Source organism: Taudactylus pleione, unplaced genomic scaffold (genome assembly GCF_031769625.1).
Source record: "Taudactylus pleione unplaced genomic scaffold, aTauple2 ptg000019l, whole genome shotgun sequence".
NCBI classification, from domain to species: Eukaryota; Metazoa; Chordata; class Amphibia; order Anura; family Myobatrachidae; genus Taudactylus; species Taudactylus pleione.
In genome coordinates, this window is record NW_028284421.1 from 21,461,227 (window position 1) to 21,484,814 (window position 23,588).

General features: G+C 42.9%; 1 protein-coding gene across 1 annotated transcript in view; it reads left to right on the forward strand.

The window, feature by feature from the left end:
- Window positions 1–11,203: 11,203 nt before the first annotated feature.
- OAZ2 (ornithine decarboxylase antizyme 2) overlaps window positions 11,204–23,588 on the forward strand; it is a 49,247-nt gene continuing 36,862 nt past the window's right edge. Inside the window, exons 1-2 of the mRNA XM_088445918.1 lie at window positions 11,204–11,496; window positions 19,680–19,837. The gene's annotated coding sequence lies outside the window, so the exon portion shown is untranslated. The remainder of the gene's footprint in view (window positions 11,497–19,679; window positions 19,838–23,588) is intronic.

Below are 23,588 nucleotides of genomic sequence, written 5' to 3' on the forward strand. Positions count from 1 at the left end.
TTACAGTGCTTGTATACACAGTGGGGTACGGCCGGCAGAGTCACAGTACTTGTATATACAGTGGGGTATGGCTCAAGGAGTCACAGTGCTTGTATACAGTACACAGTGGGATACAGCACAAAAAAACAGTGTTTATTTACTTTTTTAAACTTTTTTTAAACTTTTCTTGCGTTAACTTGTCACAGTACTTGTGTGCTATGAACACGCAGTGGGCTACGACCCAAGGAGTCACAGTGCTTGTATACACAGTGGGGTACGGCGACCAGAGTCACAGTACTTGTATACACAGTGGGGTACTCTGTACACAGCACAGTTATTATATTAATATATATATATATATATATATATATATAGCAGAGTCAGCACAGCATACATCCGCATGTCCCCTATACACACTGGCTACAGCACAGCCCCTTGTGAGACTCTGGACACAACACAGTTGTTAAATTAATATATTAAATGTCAGTGCAGCAAACAGCAGCTTGTCCCCTATACACACTGGCTACAACACAGTCCCTTGTGAGACTCTGGACACAGCAGCACAGTTGTAAATTAATATATATTATTAAATAATAATATATGCAGAGTCAGCGCAGAAAACAGCAGTGTGCCCCCTATACACATAATGGCTGCATAACAGCCCCTTGTGAGTCTCTGGACACAGCAGCACAGTTGTTTAAATGTTATATGCAGAGTCAGCACAGCAAAAAGTAGTGTGTCTCCTATACACAGCCTGTCTGAAGTTTAACACAGCCCCAAACACAGCCAGCAAGGCCGACGCTACCACTAGGCAAACTTAGGCAGCTGCCTAAGAGCGCCGGCTACTGCAGGGCGCCGCTGGATTGATGTGTAGTGTGGACCGCACATAAGTGCAGCCCGCACTACACTACTAGTAACAAACACAAAGCCGCCGGCAGCGGCAGCTGTGTATTTGTTTTAGCAGCCGAAGAGAGACAGACAGACTCTCATCGGCTGCTGCGCCCACTGCCAAAGCCGGGCTGGAGCTCACTCATGAGCTCCATTTTCCGGCTCCCGCAGTGGGTGATGGGAGAGACGTCATGACGTCTCTCCCGTCATGCAGAGCAGGCCGACCCGGGGGGACAGAGGAGCAGACGCCGGAGCGGGGATTAAGGTAAGTGGAGTTTTTTGGGTTTTTTTTAAATGTGCGTCTGACGCATTGCTGGGGGGGGGGGACTACTACTGGGGGGGGGAACTGCTGGGGGGACTACTACTAGGGGCACTGCACTGGTGGGACCACTACTGGGGACACTGCACTGGTGGGACCACTACTGAGGGCACTGAATAGGTGGGGATAACTGCTGAGGGCACTGCTGGGGGGACTACTACTTGAGGCACTGCACTGGTGGGACCACTACTGGGGGCACTGCATAGGTGGGGATAACTGCTGAGGGTACTGCTAGGGGGACTACTACTGAGGGCACTGCATAGGTGGGGATTACTGCTGGGGGCACTGCATAGGTGGGGACTACTACTGGGGGCATTGATGGGTGACGACTACTACTGGGGGCATTGCTGGGGAGGACTACCACTGGGAGCATTGCTGGGGGGACTACCACTGGGGGCACTGCTGAGGGGGACTACCACTGGGGGCACTGCTGGGAGGACTACTACTGGGGGCATGGCTGGGGGAGGACTACTATTGGGGGCACTGCTGGTGGGAATACTACTGGGGGCACTGCTGGGGGGATTACTACTTGGGGCACTGCTGGGGGGGACTACTACTGGGGGCACTGCTGGGGGGACTACTACTGGAGGCACTGCTGGGGGGGACTACTACTGGGAGCACTGCGCTGGGGGGACCACTACTGGGGGCACTGCACCGGGGGGTTAGTACTGGGGATACTATATAAGGGGGACTACTACTGGGGGCATTATATAAGGGGCACTGCATAGGGGTACCACTACCTGGGGCTCTATATAAGGGGCACTGCATAGGGGGACCACTACCTGGGGAACTATATAAGGGGCACTGCATAGGGGACCACACCTGGGGCACTATATAAGGGGCACTGCATAGGGGGACCACTACTGGGGGCACTACTGGGGGCACTGTATAGGGGGCACTGCATAAGGGCTTGTGTAGATATCCGAGGGGGCGCAAGGTTGAAGAAATCCCTAGGGTGCCAAGAAACCTTGCACCGGCCCTGACAGCCAGCCTGAAGTTTAACACAGCCTGCCTGAAATTTAACACAGCCCCAAACACAGCAGAGTACGTGCAGCATACAGCAGCGTGTAGTGAAAAGGTGCTGAGCAGTGGCATCTTATATAGAGTCCAAGTCCCGCGAGAATCCGACTCTGGGAAGTTGACGTTGGCTGGGGATCCGAGTCTGGCGGGAACGGAACACTGTTCGGAGCGGTTCGGACTCCTTGGAATCCAGCCTGCTCATCTCTAATATATGTACATACAGTATACTGTATAGATATCATTTTTATGGCAAGTACTGGGTATCTTTTTGTTTCAATTTATTAAACTTTGTTCACGCCTGCTTAAGGAGATTAAATCAGCTATTGTTTTTCTTTATTCCACTTTCATAAATGCACATATTGTATTATTTCAGACTGCGTGAAATCCATATAATATAATGAGAAATAATCAACAAATAAGTAGTAACAATGTGTGTGGCTCTACCTTTAAATGGCATGACTATAAGAACTTTCCCATGAGAATCCTATTAAAAACAGAACTGTATCCCCAAGAAAACATCCGCATCAACTAACAGCCTGAGCAAGTGCCCTGCACAGCGTGGGAACCTCATATCTGCCTTCCTGAGGGATATAAATAGAACATCAGGATGCTGAACACAGCAGGAATCTTACTCTGGGCATTATTAAAGGGAAAATACACTGTACAATGTAAAAGATGCAGATAAAACAAAGATGTTTTTTAGATTTGTATGCAGAAATCACTTTATTTTAAGGTCAAGTGATCACACACCAGAGTCAATAATATAATTTATTACAGATCTACAAGATCCTGCTACATTCCCAGAAATACAACTTCTCAAAAATCCCTTCGTATATAGATGTTATCGCTGAATACACCTTCTTAAACATAGCAAGTATTATTGACTTTAATGATGTTCAATGCACATTTGGTACAGATATGAGTTTCTAGGAATGTTACACGTATATTTCAGTATTGTTTATTTTGTTATTATTGTTTATTTGTATAGCATCACTGCACAGAGTATATGTAATCATTTATATCAGTCACTAACCCATTGGAGCTTACTATTATCAACACAAAATTTCAAGCACACATATAGAGGTACCGACCTTCAGACCCGTAACTAGACTTTTTGGTGCCCTGTGCCAGAGAAAGCATTGGCAACCGTCCATTTTTTAAATAGGGACATAAGATAATGCACCTGAAAAAGTGAAAAAGGGACATGGCCTCATGGGGAAGGGCCAGGGAAGAGATAGGGGTACTACTGGGGCAGCCAGGAGATGCTGTGGATAAAAGAAGAGGAAGCTACAAGTAAGAATGATAATGAAAATTGACAGGCCCAAACAGCGCCCCCTACCCTGCGGTGCCCTGTGCCATGGCACAGGTCGCACTACCCTAGTTACGGCTCTGCCGACCTCTACCTGAGCGCACGTAAATATAGGTACCAACCTATGTCATTAGATGCAGCTGACACTATGAGGGAACCCTGCAAGGACCCCCCAAAAAAGGAAGCACTGTAATGTTTATAGTGTCTGCACTAATGATAACACAATGAATTCAATAAAATATCCCAAAAGCTGTAAGCTCAATTATAAAAATACATATTTACTAAACCAATATACATATAAATCTAACTGACTGCAATCACATAATCATTCTAAAAACAACCATGAAAATGTGGATACAAATAACTCCTTTGGGGAGAGCTAACTGTGGGCCTGAATCACTACGGTATGCAATATTGCGTACGCACGCAGTTAAACTGCAATAGTATGCTAATCCATTGCGATCGCAATGCAAACTCAGCACTACATAAGGACACCCACTTTACATTGCACACATTCGTAATACTTAGCAGAATAGAGAAACCATTGGTACAATCGAGTACTATCGCAGCCTCACGCACACTTGCACAAGACCAGACCTTACTCAGAAATTGCTAACTACGCACGCTATGAGACCTCAGACTAGGTATGGCATCGCGTCCCCACCCACAAACGGTGCTTCCTGTCAATCAATCTGCGAGGGGTCTGCGTAGCCTCTGCAATCGCAGTCCTGATCGTAATAGCTAGTTCGCGCATGTTTTTCACCCTGAGGAAGGACCAGGAAGGTCAGAAACGCGTTGGTGTGTTCATTAGGACTTTTAATACTGTGTTGGACTCATCTCTAATTGAGACATATGAGCAGCTTGGAGGAACTACAATCCGGATGAGGTGACTCTAGTTGCTATATGTGATTTCCAACACAGATTCATGGTTTATTATTTTATCTTTATACCTGGACTGTTTTATTTGTAATAAATGTTTGAAATGGAAAGATTTTGAATAAAGGACTCTTAATTACCCACCGTGTAAAGCTTCTACATGGAGTACTGAGGGATACAAAAAAACCTTTTGGGGAACATTGATACCTGGTCACAGGTGAGTTAATTCCCTACGGGGAGGAGTTGTATCTTATGCAGTGAAGTAATCATAATTAATTATGGTGAAAATAACTAAAGAAACCTTTGTAGTAAGGAATATAGGGCACCCTGAGTAGGTGAGTCCCTAAGTGGTCATTTTAACATATTACAAACCCTTCTGCTGGATTGGAACTTAATTATTTTCTTATCTCCCTCATTTGAGATATTGCATCCAAAATACAGGAGAGGAATTCAAAATTGTGACTGCGCCTGTGAAACACTTATTTTTTATCTATCTATGTATCTGGAGGAGTGGTTCTCCTAAAGCTTGTACTGGGCTGCAGTTGCAGGAGGCAGGCGGTTTGGATTGTTGTTTTATTTGTACATCAGGATGTTGTGTGGCTGCTGCTACAGCATCTTTTTGTTGATTTCTATGCGTTGTCCTTCCTGTCTGGTAACTCTAGATCAGGACTGCTTGAAATCCAGGACAATTCACTCAGAAAATCAGGAAAGGATGAGAGTGTTAGCTCTCATATGTAGCTTATAAGAATACAGCAAGTATAGACATTTCCCCGGGATTGAGCAAGATTTTTAACAGTAGTGATGTTTATTGAGTAGTTCTTACAAGAGCGGCTACACACAACCACTTAAAGGTAAATTATGCATTTCTCACAACACAACAAAATGTTCTTCTAGAGCCAAACACAGGTTCCAGCTGGAATATGGGGTAAACCTTTACACCTTTTGTCCTGATTGTCAACCCTTCAGAACTAATGTGTACTAAGCCACAGGGCAAGGAGTTTCTGCTCATGTTCAGTTCATTTATTTATGCTTAGTCATGAAAATCTCTTAAAAACAAGAAAGCTTTCATGCATTATACAATAATGGATGGTTGGTGTCTACAAAATGAGATGTAAATACAGTTATCATTATTCTGAAATTCCCAACATGTCAACACGGAATGGTTCACCGTTGGTACAATTTTCCCCAGTAGCCCTAAAAATCAAAAGAAAGCGCATGTGGTTTTAGGTCCAGTCTTTCAGCAAAGAAATATGGGTATCAAGATTATACCTTCCCCCACTCCTCAACACTAAGAACCTAAACTAAATTTCTCCTGGGCTAGCATTCCTCCTACCTGCCCCATGGAATTTTAATTAGTATGGGTCCTGTGCATTGCAGTACACACACGTAAGTCCTAGATAAATTTATACAATGTGTCAGTATTAGGGTTCTTAGGGACCCACCTGATGCAGTCACAATGAAGTGGTAGGTGGGCAAACATCTTTGGCCAAACATGTACTAAGAACCTCAATAGAAAACCATGTTAATTGATAGTTTATTATATATATTTTGATATTTAGTATTCTTAGTGCTTAGAGTGTGTATCTGCATTCCCCCCTTTTTTCTCCATTAGAACTACAGGTCTCAGCATGGTAGCACCTCCTATTATGTTTAATTAGAATGTGCAGCACAGCCTTGCCGACCCCCACCCTTTTTCCTAAATTTCTCACCCCCTTCACTAAAAGTGAAAAAATACACAAATACAACACTCCAAGACAAGAATAGTTACAGTAATATTCTATAGGTGTCTGTTATCCTATCCTTTCCTGGGGTTGGATACTGGGTCCCGAGGGTCAGGTTGCTGAACATCAGAGTCTCTGATGAAGCTATGGAATGCAGAGAAACGCGTTAGCCAGACCTTTATTCTGAGTAGTGGTTTGCTGTCAAGTGCATTGATCTATAAATACAACACTGGCTGTGGAAAATTCATGAAATTTGGAAGGATCACATTCTCCAACCTCTTGGAAGTCCAGTTTCACTACTAAGGCTTGCTAATAGGAGTTACCAACAGAGGGACTGCACAAAGCTGCAGGATTATCATCCACTCCATGATTAACTATTTGCATTTCTAAAGCTTGGACTGTACCAGAGGACATAGGCCCTCATTCAGAGCCGAACGCTCTGAATGAGGGCCGGGCTCCATTTTCATGGAGCGTCCTCCTGGACGCTCGTATAGCTGTGGGTCACCACCCACAGGCTATACGAGCGTGCATTGTGATGGTCGCGATGGTCGAGACCATCGCGACCATCGAATTTGCGAGCCGGAGCCTGCGGTTGAGGTTTTCAACCGCAAGCTCCGGAGTGATTTTGGCTCTATCAGAGCCAAAATCACTCCCACTGACATCACTAGTGATGTCAGTGGGCCGGCTTCTGACGGGAGGCGTTCCCGTGGGAACGCCCCCGTCAGGGAGGCACGCCCCCGGCACGCACACCAAAGGGGGCGTGCTGTCAATCAACATTGACAGCACGCCCCCTTTGATCGGACACAACGAGCGAAGGACTTTCCTTTGCTCGTCGCGTCTGGCGCATGCGCACGACGAAGCTCCCTCCGTCGTGCGCATGCTCAGTCCATAACATCGACCCACTTGCGAGCGGACAGCCGCTCGCGAGTGGGTCTGAATCAGGCCCATAGTAATTAAAACAATATGTATTGTGGCCAGCTAGGAACTTTTAATTTATAATTATATAGTGACTTTGATACACGCACAGCAACCAACTCAGATTTGAATTTTTCTGGTACAATTGTACTATTTTATATAGTTCATATATTGAATTTATATCATGTGTTTTTATATGTACTTCTAAGAGGATCAGTATGAATGAGCGCCGGACCTTTATCCGGCAGTTCAAATCCCGACGCCGGAAGACCGGCACCAGTGAAGATCCCGAAAGGTAAACAAACTAACTATACAGTACCTATCCCTCTCCCCCCCTAACACTCCCTTAGGGGTGCCTAACCCTAACCTCCCCCCTAGTGACTAACCCTAACCCCCCCGTAAGTGAATAAACCTAATTCCCCCCCACCCCCCCGCAGCCTAAACCTAATCCTCCCGGGGGGGTGCTTAACCCTAAGTCCCCTGGGGGTGCCTATCCCTAACCCCCCCTTCCCCTAGCCTAACCCCAACCCTCTTGGGGGGTGCCTAACCCTAAGTCCCCCCCGGGAGCCCCTAACCTAACCCAGCCCCCCCGCAGGATTTCGACACCTATCATTAGTCACCTGTTGGGATTGCACAGTCGGGAAGCCAGCAGTCGGCATTTCAAACCGTCGGCTTCCTGACTGCATACCCTTTTGTATGGATAAATAAATCCCTTTTTAAATATATTTCTCACAGTGTATGATTACCTTCTACATACCTTGCATTGTTTTTCCTTTTCTTTTTGCGATAATACCCAGTTTATGGGCAGAATTTATGAAGCAGTGGCTTCTGTAAGCTGCTTCTTCCTGACGGGTGCACCCAGAGTCAGTATAAAGCCCGGCATGCTTTACACTGACTCTGAGTTCCGTTTAAAATATTCACCTGCAACCCGTCGGGACGCAGTGGCTTGCAGAAGCCGCTACTTCATAAATTCTGCCCTATGTATCAGGTGACTCTACAGCGGCAGTTTGTGTAGAGGTATGTCTTTTCCTTAGGTTATTTACTCATTTATTTTTACAAGCAAAATTGTAAGTAGTATATCTCTGTGAAACACCAGGGTGAAGTAGTAACAGTACCAGGCTTTTTCCTTTTTTCTTACAGGTAAGTGCACTCCTCCTTTCCGCTCCCTGGTCCTGGTTCTGGCCCCTGCCACATAACAGTAACTGACCCAAGACAAATCTGTTAAAGAAAACTCTCCACCATAGTGGGTATGTATGAATATTTTGTTACAGATGTAAAAATTTTAAATTAACTCCTATGATAAAAAATGTTTACTACACACAGATGTACTCATTTACTAGGCTCTGAACTGTCATTCTGCAGTATAAAAGCAGTGTTGGTCCTTCTGTGTCTCTTAATTTCCTCAAGTTTGCATTAACTTCTCCCTGGGTACAGAAGCTTGAGGTGCAAGATGGCCACATTTGCGGAGTGGTTTAGTGGAGTAAAGCTGGATATACATTAGACGGACATATTCTGCAGCGCTTTACAGAGAATGTTTGACCATTCACATCAGTCCCTGCCCCAGTGGGGCTTACAATCTATGTTCCCTACCACATGTACACACACATACACACTAGAGTTAATTTTTTTGGTAGCCAAACCTACCAGTATATTTTTGGAATGTGGGAGGAAACCAGAGCACTCGGAGGAAACCCATGCAAGCACAGGAAGAATATACTAACTTTGGGACATGGTAGGATTTGAAGCCATGACCTCAGTGCTGTGAAGCAGTAATGTTAACCATAACACCATCTGTGCTGCACAAAATGCCACCAGATTTGTCCAGACATGAAACACAGTTTTTAATAGGCCAAAAGTGCATTCTATCATGGATATAGTGGCTTTGTGTGCTTTGTTATACTTCCGCTCAGCAAGAGAATCCGGGAGCGACAATGGAGTCAGAAGCCAGGAGCAATAGCCATACACAAAATCACCTGTAAGGCCAAGAAACAATAGTAGGTGAATGGGTTACAACATTCACTTACAAATGTGTCTTGCCATTAAATGGCCAGTGTAATGTATACTTATCAAGCAGCCATCTCTCTGGCATTTGTCCTGCCTCAAATTTATCATGGAGGGATGAATGACTGAGGATAAAGGCATTGTGATATGAGCCAGGATAGCTGACAATAACACTCATGATTTTTAGTTTTGCATCTCACACCGAGGTGGTCTCAGCCCAGTGTGCATACAGTCTATAGCATACCCGAGATACTATCAAAAAGCAAATCTGAATTCATGCCACTATGACTCCTGGCTAGGGAAGCAGATACAGTTGTTGCTTACAGGCGTGAGCGCTGCCAGGACCTGTGTCAGGTATCGTGAAAAGGTGGGCTGGGAGATTCCATGGGCTTTACCAGTGACCGATTTAAAGGAGCTAAAAAAGTGTAAAACAGCCAGCAGTTTGTGCAGCCCAGATACTGAGCTTGACTGTGCAGTGTCTGGGTCAAGGTGACTCTTCAGGAGATCACATAGATGCATTAAGTTATGGCTGAGGCTCAACATCTGTATGACATACCCATCAAACACTACATTTAGGTTTAAATGACCTTAGGCCTTCGTAGGCTGCTCGGTACCTGAATAAGCTGCACATCCTGCTCTGTTTGTTGCTCCTGGGTCCTTTCATTCAGGTGATAGAGTCCAAGGTATTCCATATAACTGGTGTAAACAGCCACATAAAAAAATTCTGCCTTGTTTGAGTCAGCCAGATTGCTGCAGGTAATTGTGGTCCTTTTTATTGGCATCATCATTAAGTGCTGACAAATGGGAAAACTTCACACACACAAACACGCCACTGATGAGGTCGTCTATGCGATTCTTCTATTCTGCTCTGAATTTGCTCCATGTTCTCTAGTGTTTTGAAACACTATTCTTAGTAAATCCTTGAGTTTTGTATTTCTGTCTGTCTTTGGAAAGTACTCGTGGGTTGGTTCGATAGTCACCTCTATTTGTGTGTTTTGCCATCTATTTGTATGCAGGATAGTGATTTCATTGCGTACGTATATTTGCCTTTAGCAAATCTCTATTGGTGCATACACACGGTCAGATTTTTCCTTCAGATATGAACGATAATGATTTAAAAATCGTTCAGTCGTTCATATCTGAAGGAAAATCGTTCATATCTGACATGCCTGAACGATGGACGATCAACGATGCGCGTTCCCGATGGTCAGATAACGATTTCTGACATCTGATGTGTTTGCAGTCAGACTTGGACGATTCCATTCATTTTAATGCTAAGCTGTAGTTTCAGCTGTAACTCGCACTCAAATGCAAACTTGCCCAAACAAGATTCTTAGTAAATTTTACCACTAGGTGCGTGATGTCAGATACACAGATGTAAAGGGTAGACATTTAATTTTCATGTCTATTGTCAAATAGTGTGTTCAAAGTGTCACTTGTAAATGATACTTTTCAGTTGCAGTGATTATCAGTGTAATGAAGTCTTTACTCTCTTTATAAAATAAGAGGTCTATGTAATAAGCCTTGGAGAGTGATAAAGTGGACAATGATAAACTACTAACCAAACAGCTCCTAACTGTCACTTTACAGGCTGTGTTTGAAAAAAGGCAGGTGCTGTAAAGGGTGAAATTTTATTATAATTTCTATTTCTTATTTTTGTCATGACAGTTCTGTTCCTTCATAAGAGAATATGAGAGACCACAAGCACAAGGATGTCTATTTAATGCAGCAAAGAATGACTAAACAGAAGTTTTCAAATGTAGTCTAGGTGAGATGCAAGACATACACGTACACACTACACAGTGATCATGTAGGAGGTCCGGCTGTGGTGGCTGACTGTGTTACTGGCTGACATGCTGGCTATATGGGGCTACATCACACCTGCACTCAGCAACATGACAATGACGAACGACCCTCACACTGTCATGTTTGAGTGACGACACGACTGTCTTCCCCCTAGCCACGCCCCTATGTGTGTTTATATGCCAGCAGGTGGGCAGGGCAAGGGACGACAGAACGTAAAACAACAACAAAAAGGCGGAAGCGTAGCTCCATAGCGAGGCTGACACCCATAGCAACACGAGAGTAGGCGGGGACGGCTTGTTACCTGGTCCAATCAGAAAAGACAGGCTGACTAACGTCGTCGTAGAGGGCGTGGCTTGGGAAGGTTCTGGAGCGCGGAGGGGGCGGAGCTGGCTCAGTCACCGAGCGAGCGGAGTTGTGAGGGAGCGCGGCGGCTGTCGGTCACTCAGCAGCGGGAGACACCGAGGGGCCGGATGCGGTTGCTCTGTGTGACCAGGAAAACAGAGAGAACGCGCATTTGTCAACCAGATCTTCGCCTGGCTGCGCTGGTCTCTGAGTGCAGGACGGGTGAACGGGAAGAGGAGAGAGTCCGGGCCCAGACACACAGAGAGCAATCCACGGAGTGCAGGACACGGCGCGGGGAGAATGATAGACCCGCAGGACAAGTACGGAGCGCTGTGTGTGTGTGCTGTGTGTTAACAGAGTTTACATAGGCAAGCTCACACAAGTATTCATTATATGCATGAGAAGTCATAGGCCCTGAGTGTAAGCTTTTGGGGCCAGCCAACTTGCCATTCAGCAAATGGTACATTGCATGTAAAACTGCTTCAGAAAGGCCTGGCTAGGGGAATGGCTCAGCCTGTGGTAACCTTCATTAGGTGTCACAGCTTGCTGCCAGCAACACTCTGCTGGGATTTATGAAGATATCTTTAACTAAAGATGGCGAGATTTTGAGGCCCTCCTGTGCTAAATTACCATGCAGTACGTTGTTTACAGTTTTGTTTATTACTGTTAACAAAAACGGGTGTAAACAATGTTCACCTTCCATAAATAGCCACCCAATTGTTAGACCTAGGTGAGAAGGGCCACAGGACTCCCTTGTTAAAGTATACATACAGTAATTTTCCAAAAAGTTGTACGGTAGTGCTTTATAAGATGATGGTTTAAATCATGTAGCAAAATATTACATAAACAAGTCCTTCTGCCTCTAAGGAGGACAAGAAAGCATTAGGGACAGACTTATGTTGGCAGGAGTACAAAACTGCAATCTGATCGCTTGGCGTTTGTATGTTACTGGGTGTGTTGCCCTAGAGTAGTCTGTAGAAATATGTTTTCACCACATAGCAGAGTTTAAAACCTGATGTTTAGGTATGAGGCTGTAAAAGTGTAACTTAATACAAAAGCGGTTTATATAGTCATTGGTTGCATGACCTACTTCTGACATTAGGCTTTATCCAATTGTGCAATAACAGCTAAACATTCTATTGTTCAAGGTTCTGATCAATTTTAAATGTCATGTGTCCAAAAATTGCATCACTTTATATAATCTATCATGCATTTTCAAAGTTAAGTCTAGGTAAATTGTAGTCTAAATAGAATTTTTCAGAATAAAGGATATATATATATATATATATATATATATATATATCCATAGGTTTGCAAAACCATGCATTTTTCTAAATTTTTTTAAATTTTTTTTTTTAAAATTCTAAAGTCTCGGCTCGATTCAATTCAGCACGATGCTGAATAGCCCTGGGAGGGAGCTCCCGGAGCTATTCAATTCACCTCGCTGTTTGGTCCAACAGTTGCCAGATAAGTCAGATCTCGCGACTCAACCTGGGTGTTCAGTCGCGAGAACCGACATTCTCAAACTAAAGTGGCGGCTGTTAGCGCCGCGCTAAGCAGGAAAACAGCTGCGCGGCCGGCACTTTAGTCAGATTTCTCATTTTTGCTAAATTTCTTAATAAGAAATTTTTGGCCTTGTGGTGCTGTGAAAAAAATGCTGATACTCTCGGGCGCCGTGATTCAAGAAAGTTTGGGAACCACTGCCTTACACTGATTAACGTTTGCATTCTGTGGTAGTGTAGCTTACACCTGCATTGGGGATCTTTTCCCAACAATAAACACACCTTTTGACTTTCAGTGTAGTACAGTACAGTGGAGAATGGATGTCCTTCTATATATTCCATTATAAATGGCGTTGGTGCTTTCTAGAAAGATTACTTTCAAGCTAGACTCCACCGATAATGACTTGATGTGTTCTGCAAGGACAGGTTAACGGTCTGTAGATTTCTTCTAATAAGATATCTACAAAGAAAACAAAGAAAAGATTATACATCTTAGAAGATATAAGATTTACAAAGAAAACCTATACCATACCTCAGACATCTTACTATTTTCCAATTGCTAGAACTGTTTCAGGATACACCAGTTTCTTTTGCCTTATTGGTGTGGTCCTTATTGTGTGTAATTAATGCTGTCTTTTCTGTTCTGTCAAAATTCAGATTTTTCATAGTTAGTGCTCCACTTAAATGTTACTTGTTTAGAGATGGGGATGATTCTCCATCCAGGGGCCATGCAGAAGCTGGATTCTGAGTGACATTTACAATACAAAGGCAACAGAAATGCTCTCCCTGTACACAGGGACAGTATGTCTCAAGAAATAAGAAGCCCTTTAATGCTTGTCAAAGGGAAGTGGTCAGTGTTTGTACTAGAAGGGGCAGGAAATATGTCACCGTGCTCTGCTGTTTAACACTGCAGATGAAAATACACCATATGATTGAATAGTATGTTATGCTTCAGATGTCTGCTTTTGAATTTTTTTTGTAAATAGGACCATAGGCAAATAACTTTCAACAAAACCATGGAATTAGTGCAAATACGAGGGGTGTGCAATAAGTTTCCGGATGCACAAAAAGTATTATATTTACAAACAAAGTGAACACTACATAGTTTCAAAGTTTTCGTTAGAGGAGTCTGCAAAGTTGCATGCTCTCAAACCACTTGGTGAAGCAGCTGGACCAGTTCGAAACAGGTATGTCTTCTCCATGCTGGATGAAGGTCTCCACTGCAGCTTCCAGTGACTAAAAGTAATCTCACGCATCTTGCGCTTGATTTGTGGGAAGTTAAGTTGCAGGTGGCCAGGTCTGGACTGTAGGCAGATGACCAAGCTACTGGATGTGTTCATGGGCCAGAAATGCACCACCTGTTGGCATGTGCATTGTCGTTTTGGAGAAAGGCACCACAAGTGTGAGTTCTTGGACGGCACTTGGAAATGGCTTCAACCTCTTGCAGAAGGCATTGTTTGGCGTACCAGTCCCCATTGACTGTTCACTGCTGCATGAGTGGTACGGTAGTAGTGTTCATTCTAGGGCCGGTGACAAGAAGGGCACTCGGAAAGGGGCGTGGTCACAAGAAAAGGGCCCTTTATATTGCTCTTGGGGGCGTGCCCGGCACTTACGCACATGCCAGGCTGCCCCCAAGCTCTCCCTACTCTGTGAATTGATGCCGGGTGCATGCGCTCAGCATTTATTCACCAGCTGTGATCGCTACACCACAGTTTTCCCCACCCGCAGATCACTGCTGTCCGCGGGTGGGGACTGCGTCCACAGACAGATTTAGCGGGGCATCGTGAAAAGGGGCAAGTCGCATTCTGCCCTTTTGAAATAGGGCGTAGCGCCTGGCTAAAACAGCCTTGCAGGAGCACTATGGTATCTTGACCATGCTGCGCTCACGTCAGAACTTCTGTGGTGGCGCACCTCCTACTGGGGTCCACTGGGCTGACTGTTTTTGGTCTTGGCGTCAAAACTGTAGATTCATCGCCACTGATGATCTCCCAGACAGAATTTGAGTGACTGTCTTCAAACCTGGCCAGCATGTTGCGGCTCCAAGTCACCTGAGCCTCCTTCTGTTCTCGAGTCAGCTGATGGGACGCCCAATGTGCAGAAACCTTGCTCAGGCCAAGCTGTTTGTGAAGTATCAAGTGCATATCCTCCTCTTAACTGGGCCACGGTTACCCTGGCGTCCACCTCAACTATGGTACACACTGCAGCAACGTTGTCCTCTGTGATGATGGGCACAGGTCAGCCGCAGCGCCCCTCGTCTTCCAGGGGCTGTCTTCCGCGCCAAAATTCTGCAAGTCGCTCAAACTCAGTGTACCAGGACATTGCTTCATATCCTCAGTTTGTAAAAACTCTTCTGTCGCAGGCCACTCTTGTAGTTGTAGAAGATCATGGCTCTCCAGTGGCCTCTGTTGAGCTCCATAAGGAATTTGTGAAGGAAGTGAACAAGCTGACTTCTTCAGTGTGCAATGCTGTTTATATATGGATAGATCTGTGCCCTCAAATTTCACAAGAACTTTGGTCAGAGATTACAGTTCACAGCCAGATAGATTGTGTCTACTGTACCTATGCATTGCACATCCGTAAACTTATTGCTAATTCCAAACTCTGAATTGAGCCCAAATCTGTGTTTGTAGCATATGTTGCTTGTTTTCTCATTGCACACGCTCCAGAACAAAGTATGCGCAACTATGGGTGTTGCCTCAGGCTCATCTCCATTTGCAACAGAGTTGGACTAACTGGGCTGTAACAGGGTTTTCTCATGTAGTCCAGGTTCAGTGAGGTCATATGAACAGAATTGCAGTTTGTGTAGAATTGTGTGTACACACAAACAAATCTTTTGCACCAAGGTATTGGCCCGTGCAAATGTGCATGGGTAATGATGACTATTAAGAAACAAGTATTTTCATAGGCACAGTCTGGCTGCAGAAACGTGTAGAACTCTGCACCGCATGCAGTGTGGGAGCAGGTTAGGCTAACTTGCATTCATCTATGCATCAGCCCTTCTGTGTTGGCTCTGAAACTATTTGTCAGTGTTTAAACCTTGAGAATTGCAGCTCTGCTACACCCCCTGAAGTGATTGCTTGTATGGGCCCCATAAGCCATCTGACAATTAATTGGGGGCAATTCTGTGTTTTGCAGATGGTTATGTAAAACAAAAAATAGCAATGTATAGGGTTCATTGGGGGCGATTAAATTCAACACGAATTGAATAGCACCGGTAGCGAGCTCCTGGAGCTATTCAATTCAGTGTGCTGTGTGGTCGGAGAATGCCGGTTATCGCGCCTTAACAAAGGCGTTAACCGGAATTCTCTGACCAAGGTGCTGGGTGCGCGGCTCTTAGCGCCGCACTATGCTGAAAAACAGCTGCGCACCCGGCACTTTGGTCGGATTTCTTCTCTCATCCCCAGGGGGATGTGAGAAAAAAAATCCTTAGTGCGCCCAAACAGCGCGGTGTATTGAATAGCTTCAGGAGCTCCCTCCCACGGCCATTCAACATCACGTTGAATTGAATCGTCCCCATTGTTTGCCGATTCTGGAGAGAGAAAATGTGGAGAGAAATAAAGTACTAACCAATCAGCTCTTATCTGCCATTTTGCAGGCTATGTGACCAAAAATTGATCGGATTCAGTATATTAGGCTGTCCCAACATTTGGGATTTCGCCGACCAATCTGGGTGCAGCAGATTGCTAGTGTATGGTACCGATCAGCAGTCTTGCAGACCATCACTAGTAGAATGATGAGCCAAATCCGTTCTTTGGTGATAATCATCTACAAATCGCTAGTATATATTGACAATGTATAGACATATATATTGGTGGTGGTTTAAAGAATTGTTACATTTGGGGTTGGGGGTTATTTTATTGCTGATTTATGGGCGAATTGTTTGTTTTTCTATTGATGCTGTATGGGCTCCATTAGGTATTGCATTTAGTAAAAGAGTCATATCACCAAGTGATACAATGACACAAAATACTGAAGTCCGCCCGAGGTTTAAATTTTAGATCGTAAACCTGAGCCCTTATTTTCCAATATCACTTTCTTCTTAACACGTTCCCTTTAGTACATTGACCTGTATACTGTTTCAGATCTAGATGCCTCTGCAGCTATGCTTCTGGGTGCCCTTGCCTCATTCTCAGGAAATAATAACATGCTTTTTCTTTGCAAGGGGATTGATGAATGTGGATTCAGTGCATCCCATAAAATCCTGGCAATTGTGATTACTTGCATCTGAGAATTACATGTAATGTGGATTTAGATAAAAGGTTATCATCTGTATTGTCAAATATACAAAACAAATGCAGCCTCTTCCTCGGTGAAGGCATATTTCTCTGCCTGTCCTCTAGGTTTATGTGCATTACAAGTAACAGGCACTCAAGTATACATATACTCTCCAATCAAAGAAACACATTTTAAAGATACATGATGAAAAGAGAGAAAAGGATAGTAGCACAGTACCGTCCGTTGATGAGTAATAAAGGGAGCATTAGGCATTAATAGAAAATCACTATTTTACATTTGTTAGAAAAATATGATTAGTGGAAAATGTAAGTCTTTTGTTTGCTTGTTTACTTATAGCGATTAAGCAAGAAAAATTACAGCAATGCAAAAAAAATAATCTTGCTAACCATTGCAAAATATGCAAATAAACCTCCAGAATGTAAATTAACACAGACAGGGCTCTCTCTACCCTGTGTCTCATGTCTATCCTCTGTCATCTGTCTTGTCTGTCACTTTCATGTTTTATGACAGGCATACATTGTGCAATTTTCATCCCTATTGGGAGATTATCTGCGGATTGGGCTGATAGCATAGTGTTATGTCTGCAACTGATCAGCGATGATCGGACGGCTGGGCATGAGAAATCTTCCAACATGCCTGACTTATCTGATAATCAGCCATCCGCATCGGGCAGTGAATGCACTGCTGCGAAACACTGCCCGACATTTCCCTTGTTCAGGCTTGGACTGGGCCTGCCAGGGATTCGGGTAATTCTCCGGTGGGCCTCACTGATTTGATACCACGCCCCTTTTGGGAGGGGGAGGGGCTTAGCCATATATGTATTTGGCCAAACACAGCTTTATAATGTATATTATATGATTGTCTTATATTAGTAAGCTGTTGTCTAGTACACATTACACATGTTCTTCCCCTCAGCTGTCTGCTATACCCTAAGGAGTTAGAAATTACCTTTTTTTTCGTGTTTGAATGTACAAAGAAAACCATGTGTCAACATGGGACAGGGTTTTCTCAAAATATAAGAGAAAAAACATTGTATGTAGGATTTGAGCATGAGCTCCGCAAGTTCCAAATACTTCCCACATATCCTCACCCTTCAGTTTTGCTGACTTGCTACTTTCTATTCATCCTGTTATGACTGGCTCAGAGATTTTCATTTTATCCTAAAGCTCTCCCAGATTTAAATATAATACCCGACTACATTACAGTACATGAATTACCATTTGACATAAACAATAGAGGAACTTTTAGTGCAACTTTTATATCCCTCCCACAAAACACAAACGCCTTAGGAGTAGCTAAACAGGGTAAGAGAAACAGAAGGCATTTCTTATAAATGTAATGCTGGCGTTATGAACAGAAATGGAAGGTTTTTGTACCAGTATTATTTTTATTTGTTTGTTTTTTTTAACCCAGACAAAAAGGAGGATTGTCTTTTGGTAGCACATTGGAATTTTTATACTTTATAGTTCAAACAATTGAAAATAAAGGGGGAAACTTTTACAATATTCCACCTGGAATGGAACACCGGGGAATTGTCAAATAGGAACTTCAGACGTTGCAATATACACGTTCCTGTCTATAAACTCTAAATTTTCATTTCTATGCAGTATTCCATAGAAAATCTTTTAAATGTTAATACTAGTAAACTGAGCCCCATTTCTCGCAATGAACACTATGCATAAAAGAGGTGGCAGATAACTGGATTTTAGCTGAAAAGGTAGCATCCATTAGCTAAAAAATAAATAAAAATAAAGCTCACAGAAGTTAGCTGCCAGCATAATTTATTTAGACTAATTTCTCTATACTCTTGAGATAAATATCATTGAATAATTGGTACCCAAACTAGGTGCCAAGGGGGTGCCACAAGTTGGCCCGAACAAGACGGTCAACCTGACGACCGTTGTCAGGCTGCATCCGGCTGTGAATCAGTGCCTAAGTTCTGCATTTAATGCAGAAGTACACGCCGGTGATATAGATCGTTATGACCGGGGACATGCATATATCCACGTGTGTACAAATATCTGTGACATAAAAAAGGGCATTTTATCAATAGGAACTGGCATAAACAAGCGGCAGATCACTTGGATCATTTAAATCAAAAAAGCTATTCTTGGTAGATCAACATAGATTTATCATCTTCTATGGATCTTTGATTATGCTGATTTGATCCATCATATTTTCTTATAGAAAGGGATTTGGGAATCAATGTTTTTCAGAGCTTAAACAGATCATTGCACTGTATTTTATTTTTGCTATATTGTTGTTCTGCATCGCATATAGTATGCAACAGTGATATCAAATTTTAATAAATATATATATAATATATAATTTTTTTTTTTTTTTAATACATGTGTGGTTACTCAGACAAGTGCTCCATCTGCATTTTCTAGATTATTCCTTTTTAGCAGGTAGCAGATCCTGCTGGTAGGAGCTGCCAATTGGAAACCGCTATACATAACTGATTGTGGAGCGCACCTATTTTTTCTTGTTCACATACATACATTATTAGTTCTGCAGCACATAGTTCCTCATATTAGTTCCTAATAAATCTTTGTATAAATACAAATTCACTGAAGACAAACTAGTCTTCCAGGTGCAGACCTATAACTTCAACATTTCTGTAGTGGTGGTAGTAGTAGTAGTTCTAGTACTTAAGCTATATTTTTTTTTTACTTGTAGTGTTTTGCTTAAGTTCTGAAATGATTCAGCCATAAAGCTGTTTCCTTTATGTGTAATGACCATCTTCCCTTTTTGTCTTTTTGCAGTAGTCTCTTACCTTTGAGTAGCAGTCCCCAGCTCCAGTGCTGCAGGCACCCCATTCCCGGGCCTCTGTGGTGCTCCTGATGCCCCTCACCCACTGTCGAAGATCCCCGGTGGGCGAGGGGACAGCAGGGATCCTGCACTCCCAGCTGTGATCTATAAGGTAAGTAGAATAATCTACCTGTGTTGTAACCTTACGCATTGCTTATAAGGGATAAAAACCCTCAGCTGCATTGCAATGTTTATGATGGGGGACTTGGCAGGAGTGGTCGGAAAAGTCTTCCCAGTATTGTTTATTAAATACAGATCAGTATTACTGATCATGATGCGATCTCTAAACCATGAAATAAGGCACCTAAAGGTGAGCAGTTCTGTTAGACAGACTCTAATGATACAGCAGGTGGCTTTTATATCACTGTCCAGTTATACCTAGGGTAATTTTGCCAATGTGCTGGGGCCAGGTGCTAGTTGACCCAGATGATTTAAGAAGTTTTTTTACTGACATTTTTTCTATGTTAGTATAATGGATCTCAGACCTACCATGTTGTAATGGTGCATACACACTGTCAGATTTTTCTTCAGATCTGAACGATAACGATTTAAAAAATCATTCATATCTGACATGTCTGAACGATGCGCCGTTCCCATTTCTCAGATAACGATATCTGATATCTGATGTGTTTGCTGTCAGTTTTGGACGATTTCCATTCATTTTTAATGCAGTCAAAAATCGTTCAATCGTTTGCAAATCTTTAAATCATTCATCTGACAAATCTGACCGTGTGTATGCACCATAAGTAATGAGAGAGTGCAGAGAAATGATTACAGTATTTATTCCCTTTCTTTAAGCTTTTTGTCTTTGTCATGAAATGCCAAAAAATTCATTGCTGATTTTGATTGTGATGGATTACATATCTAGCTCTGCATCCTGATCTTGAAAACCATTCTAGTAAACTTGTTTTCATATACACTGAGCAAAGCTGAATGCTGGAAAACTAAATGGTTGTTTTGTGTTAAGTGAAACAGAAAATAAGTTTATCATAAATGGAGCTAGCAAGACCCAATATGCACCACGTAACGGTTCAAATCATGAAGATTCTAGGTTGTATTTGCTGAAAACCTGAGCATTTTTTAAATATCTCATTGATCAATTAATTTCAATTTTCCAGTCCATTCAATGCAATTGTTTTCATACCCCTTCAAAAGAGAAGATGGCATCATCATGCGTATTTTTGTTATGATCATCCTCTTGTGGAGCTTACAATCTATGTTCCCTACCCCATGTTCATGCACAGGTTACTTTTTGTCAGAAGCCACTTTAACCTCTTTATCCAGATTGTATAAAGGGAGATAAAAAACAGTGTGTTAATATGGATTCTGCTAAGATGTAATACATTGCTGTAAAGGTTAGACACCATTGCGGTTTTTGTGTAAATGGCCTTGATGGTATCATTTGCTATGCTTGCCTACTCCTAGGGGGCTATACTTTTATACTAAATATGTATGATTGCTCCTGTTTTGTTTAGCTCAAAACTAGTTTTTGAGATTAATGCTCCTTCCTTAAGATCGGGTGTTTGCTTCTGGATTTAAATACATGCACAGAATTATCATGTTCCCGGGAATGTTTAAACCCATGGCAATCTGACACACTGGCAGATCGTGTGTGAGCTAAATGGGGACTGGATTTTCCAGATATAGTTGTGGGGGGGCCAGGAAGGGTTGTTAAAGCTGTAAAGATATTAACAAACTTTAAGTACATAAAAAGTATCACAAAATATAAAGTGCAAGTCACCTACAATAATTTACTAGTAATATCCCCTTTGAATGTGAACATCCAGGGGCTTGTTAGAATGGAATATATTTTAGATAAGTCATGATAGTGGGTAAATATAATATTGTATATCATTTTATTATTTTTTTCTGCATCGTGTCTTTTCTATGGATGGGCAATGCAAACAGTCTGCCATTCTAGTAGGATATGATGTTGTTTCATGTTATCTCAATTTGTATTTTAGATCGGAAGGATAATATCTACAACTCTATCATAAAACTTTGCTTAGATGGAGTCACATGTCTGGGCTATCCAGTGATTTCCCAAAACGTTTCCAGGCATCTGCTGTGTACTATATAGAGATAAATAGTTGTGTGCAACTTTTTCGAGTAGATTTCAGGAAGTGTAAAGGTGCGTACACCCTAAGCGATTTATCATTCTGACGCGGATCGGAACAATATATATCAGCCAAATCGCTCAGTGTGTATGGTTGATTGCCTCTCCCGAGCGTCGTTTGTCGCATCTTATGATCTGCTTTGCATGCAAGGCAGATCAGAAGATCCGGTGGCCGACACCATGTCCATGAATGCGGCAGGAGAATGATATATCGGGCAGTCGTACACCAGATCGTGCAGTGTGTACGGACCGCCTGATATTTTGTGCATGTCGCATCTGCCATCACTGGATACGCACACAGTCTACTCTAGTGCGTACCCAGCATAACACTGTATAATGTAATGGATAATCTGTGGCGGCAATGATCAAGTACATAGGACCTGATTCCGGGATGGGCGCAAAGGCGATTACGCACGCAGTTGCGTGATTGTTTGCCATTGCGCATGCATATAAGCCACACTGCGTCTGTGCAGCGATCGCACTGCGATTACGGACGCACATAGGAATCCATCGCAGAGTAAGTGACAGGTTGCCAGCTTTGGGGGTGGTGGTGGGGGGGTGGTCTGAGAAATGCAGGCGTGTCTGTCCGTTTAAACGCCATTTAAACATGGGTGTACATAAATTAGCCATTGCGAGTCCATACACAGCTCTGCGTCTCAGAAGAGCTCCCAAGTCTCGGCAGGTCAGATCTTCCGTCTTCCGCAAGGGTGAAATGGCCGCCGATGTGCACTTATTTTACTGATATTTACGCAGGTATGCGTCGTTGCACGCAGGTAAGAAGGCAGCAGTGGGCATCTTTATGCCCGGGTGATCTGTGCACACATTAGCATTATTACTGCAGTTATATGTTGTAGATTCATTAATTGCTTTTTATCAATACTTCTTGTTGCAGTAAGACTCACTTGAGCGTGCATAATATGTGAGTGTGAAAGGGGCTAATCAAAACAATACCACTTGGGCTGGTTAATATTGATTAACCTCCCCAAATAAATAAATGTGTGTGTATGCATAGATTGAAAATTACAAAAAACAATGTGTGCCACAAATAGTTAATCAAAAGTGATACAACAAAAGTGATACAACAATTATATTCATTCCCAAACAAAATAATTTTTGTGCTCATCAGATACAATCTTGCTTTTCTCAGTTGGATCTCTGAGCCTCCCTATGGCTTGGTACCTCCAAAGTAGTGAAATGAATAGAAAACACAAATGGTAAGGTATGTCTAGATCAGTAATAGAGCCAAACAAAGATGTGATATTATGTATTAATGTTCACTCTTCATAATCTGCCTTGATTCTTATTAATTCCTTTTTGTGAATATATATCTCAAACATAGAAGAAACAGTACTATAGTATATTTATATGTAATAGCAATAAGTAGCTCTACAAACTTAAAAGCAAAGTTGTTGATGTATAGCAAAAAGTTCCAAAGTTGTCCTTGGGTATACCAGAACTACAACTGGGATCACACCACTTACTATTCATGCACCTGTTCTTGCAGTTTCCCTATCTGCTTGTATCTAATTCTGGGTACACATTAGCCGATATGTAGACTATTTGTTGAGCGATCTGGCGGATCGGGCCGACACATTGTCGACATTGGCCAGTGTGTACATATCAACCTGCACCTTCAGATCAGTGCAGTTTTAGGCACTGGAAGACATCCTTAACAAACTTGCTTAAACAAAAATGTCAAATCTGAGACTCCACGGCCTACTTGGTGGGCACCATGTAGACCTTCATG